The 5,000-nt window shown below is 28.2% G+C and overlaps 1 pseudogene; it reads left to right on the forward strand.

The window, feature by feature from the left end:
- Nucleotides 1-5,000, forward strand: part of LOC137626891 (uncharacterized) — a 116,089-nt pseudogene that overhangs the window by 48,908 nt on the left and 62,181 nt on the right.

The following is a 5,000-nucleotide window of genomic DNA, read 5'->3' on the forward strand; positions in this document are numbered from 1 at the left end:
ATACTTTGAGTTTGGTTAGGATTCACCTTAATGCCCAATGATTTGCACCACCCACTAATTTTAGCTACATCTCTATCAAGAGATTCAGCAGCCCCAGATCTACATTCAGGAGATGGAATTGAGGCAAAGAGAGTAGCATCATCTGCATATGCAACAAGATTGTTTTCTAGGCTAAACTACATTTCATGTTCATATAGTATGAAAATTAATGGCCCAAGAATACTAACCTGAGGAACACCATATACCACAATCCTATCCTCACTATGGTGCCCATCAACACAACTCTATGCGGTCTATTACTTAATAATTCAATACTGATGCTAAGAAACGACCCACCTACTCCCAACTGTTTGAGTTTGAAAACAAGGACCTCATGATTAACACAGCCAAAGACAATACTAAGATATAAGCTAATCAAACGAACTTCCTAACCCTAATCAAGGGTATTTCTGTACAGTCTTGAAGATTGCAAGATAAGCATAATATGTTCCAAGGCCTCTACGAAAGCCAAATTGTGAAATATGGAGCAGATGATTACCTCCAGCATACCTAATTAGAATTTTGGAGGAAAGATATTAAAAAACTTTAGAAAATCTGTGAGTTATGGAAATTGGGCAATAATCGGCAGGGCTAGAACTACCACAAACACATTTACCTAATGGAGTAACATTACCAGTTCTCTAACAGATACAAAAATAATCTCTTCTTACGTACTTGTGGAAAATAAGACAACTTAGGGTGTACGAAATCTGCTTTCTTTATAAAAAAACAAAGGAAAAATACCATTTGGGTCTACACCTCCATAAGCATCAAGGTCTATCAAGAGTGTTTTAATTTCACGAGACCGAAAAGCTAAACTAGTTAATTTAGCCTCAGAAAAACAGGAATGAGGAAGATCATGTTTCTCATTGTTCTGCTTACTGTCAAACACAACACCTATTGCCTTTTCCTTTGGACAGTGAGTGGCTGAGCCATATGGTTTAAGTAAAGGAGGAACTGTTGCATCTATACCAAAGAGTGCGGATTCAAGGGGAGCCCACCACTGATGTTCCTGGGTTGTACCAGAAAGGGTTTCTTTTATGGTTCAATTGTACTCCTTTTCATTTGAAGCATAAACTCTGAGCAAAGTCAAATCTGATCTGTTATCCTTCCAAATAGGCCTCCTGCTTCTTCAAATAAGCACATCAGCAATCCTCACTGAACCAGGGTTTGTCCTTCATTCGTTATCTGTGCACACGAGAAGGGATATGCCTATCAATTATGTTGACTAGATTCTCATTCAAAGGACCAACCGGCTCAACACTATTATACAATTGAGACTAATTCAAGGCCCAAAGGTAACTCAAAATGCTATTCCAGTCTGCTTGAGATTTTATATAAATCTTACACGAGTATGATACATCAGGGACAGGGTGTTCAGTCTTCACTACTAATGAAATCAAGGCATGATCAGATGTCGCAACTGGAAAACCAACCTTACTAGTTATAACGCCAGGAGAGTCAGTATAGATTTGGTCTAAACAGTTACCAGACTTGTGAGTAGCTTCAATTATGATCTGCTCACAGTCTGATTTAGTGGCAAAATCCAAAGCTCTTGAGCCAAGGTGATCAGTGGAAGAAACATAATTTAACCACTCCTTATAGTGAGTATTGGAGTCAGTAACAAGGAAAAAAAGGGATTTCTCAGTAACCAGATAAGTTTAGTGAATTATTTGAATATTTCTTTAGTTATGTCTTTTATTAATTTCATCCTCATATCAAACGTAAGAAATTATATTTAATTTTATAAAAGCATGAAAGAGACCATTGGAGTTAGCCTTAGAAAACTCATTCACATATATCTATTTTAGAATAATAGTTATGGTTATAGTAATAGTCAGTGTAATAGTAATAACGATGGTGACATTAATAATCTTATTATGATAATAATAATACTAAACATGATGATAATAATGACTATGCAAGATTTCTATTTTACCAGCAAGTGGTATCTGGCATCACACCAGCGCTCGAGATGCTAAGCCTTGCTTCCTGGAAATGGGGTCCTTGGGAGACACGCCTGAAGATGGCGGAGATGAAGATACGGCCTATAGCCTACGATGAAAGTAAGAACCCGTCTAAAATAGCATTAGAAATGGTACATTTCATAACTTCCTAAGATTTATTGCAGTATGTGGATAGGATTGTACAAAAAAAACCCTAACAAAGCACTTACACATATACGTGTAAGGTACGGAATATGTATATAACAAATATGTCGCAAAATGAGATTATTTTGAGGTTCTTTGGTTAGGTAGAAAGATGAAGAAAGTGTTAGAAAGAAAGGGTCTCCATTTTCAGGAGGATATATATGTGCGAGATGGAGGTGAATGGCGCCGTATGTGTTAGGCTGGTTCGATGTGCTGTTGTTTAGCCTAGCTTGTGGATGCGTTAAATGGCGTAGTTGTCGTAAATGAGTGAATTAGAGAAAAGAATGCTTGCAGTTTCTATAGACACAAGTATCTATCTATCTACTATATATATATATATATATATATATATATATATATATATATATATATATATATATATATATATATATATATATGTGTGTGTGTGTGTGTGTGTGTATATATATTTAAACAACAAATACGGCTGTTCCTAGTCCACTGCAGGATAAAGGCCTCAGACATATCCATATTCATGTCAGGGGTTTGACCTGTTTTCATCATCATGTTGTCCAGTACGGATTGGTGATACCAGGAGACATTTGTCAGATCGGTCACAGCAAACTAACCATGCATAGTTAGCCCTGACTAGTACAGCTTTACTGATCACTGAGATAAGGTATCTCCACTCAGAAAGGGAATATATATATATATATATATATATATATATATATATATATATATATTTATATATATATATATATATAAATATATATATATATATATATATTATATATATATATATATATATATATATATATATATATATATATATGTATATACATACATATACATATATGTATATATATACATATATGTATATATATATATATATATATATATATATATATATATATGTATATATGTATATATATATATATATATATATATATATATATATATATTTATACATTATATATATAAATATATATATATATATATATATAAATATATATATATATATATATATATATATATATATATATACATATATACATATATATACATATATATACATATATGTATATATATACATATATATATGTATTTATATATATTTATACATACTATATATATATATATATATATATATATACTTTATATATATATATATATATATATATATATATATATATATATATATATATATATATATATATATATATACATATATATACTTATAGATAGATGGATATATAGATATATACAAACATATAGGACCCTATAAGAAATTTCGGATATGTGATAACAAGAGTCAAATTTTCTACCAATCACTATTACTCTAGAATTCAATGGATAAGAAAAGTAATCAGCATATACAATATTTCAACGCTGTATTAGTGTGTACTTGTAATATTACTACATACATATAATATATATACACATGTATATATAGTGTGTGTATAAACAAAGATAAACATATACTGTATATATATATGTATATGTATATACAAATTATGTTTGTGTATGTAAGTTCGTGCCAGGAAAATAGAGTCGTTCAAGTAAAATTACGAACCGCCTTTCTCTAAGGACACAATAGAACCCGAGACCGTGAATAATGTCATTATATATAAACCATCGGTTGGTGGAGTGACACGAGATGAATGGTTCCAGGTAAACAAGAGCATCCCGACTTACACCTTTAGACCTGGCCCTGCCTCCTTATACGTCACACCCGGGTCAATAACATTAGGCTGGTGTTTTGGCTCGAATGAATAACTAAATAGATTAATAAATAACTAAATAAATAATTAAATGAATAAATAGATGAATAGATTAAATGATTGAATAGATAAGATATAAATAGGTAAATAAAAAAAATGTATATAAATATGTATAAAAAAAAATCCCAATTTATATATTTCTTCCAGTGACAGATGATTAATTTTGTTTTAGTGGTATTTATTTTGATTAAATTACCAGAAATGTTTATTAATAACTAACTACATAAATTAATAATTGAATAAATAAATGAAAAAATGAATAAGTAGATATATAAATATATGTATGAAATATTTACAATTTTTTTTATTAGAAATATCTGAAATATCTGATTTGATTGAATAAATAATTAAAAATAATAACTAAGTAAATAATTCAATAAATAAATAAAGTAAGATAAATAATTGAATAAATAAATAAATGAAATAAATAATTGAATATATGAAAATAAATAATTGAATAAATGAAAATAAATAATTGAATAAATAAATAAATATATAAATAAGAAAATAAATATTTGAATATATGTATGAAAAAAAAATTATTGGTTTCTTCCAGTAACACATGAATTAAAAAAAATCAGTAATATTTCATTTGATTAAATACATAGTTAAATGATTTAATATATAAACTAAATATATAAATAATTGAATAAATAGAAAAATAAATAAGTAAATAATTGAATGAATAAACAAATGAATAGCTGAATAAGAATATAGATGTATAAATATATGTATGAAAAATCAAAATATATATGAACTGAATTTTTTTTTCCAGTAATATAAGGTAACTAAACAAATCAGTAACTAACTAGATAAATATATGATTGAATAGGTAAATAAATGAATAAAAAAAAAGAGAAAAATAGATAAATATATGTAAAAAAAATCACAATTTATGTTTATTCCAGGGACAGATGAATTATTTTTTTTTTCAGTAATATTTGATAGCTGAACAAATTAATAACTAATTGAATAGAAAGAAAATGAATAGATAAATGTATAAAACAAATACCAATCGACAGATCAATTAGATTTTTTTCAATTAAAATACATATATTTGAAATTCACG

The sequence above is a fragment of the Palaemon carinicauda genome, chromosome 34, assembly GCF_036898095.1.
Source record: "Palaemon carinicauda isolate YSFRI2023 chromosome 34, ASM3689809v2, whole genome shotgun sequence".
NCBI classification, from domain to species: Eukaryota; Metazoa; Arthropoda; class Malacostraca; order Decapoda; family Palaemonidae; genus Palaemon; species Palaemon carinicauda.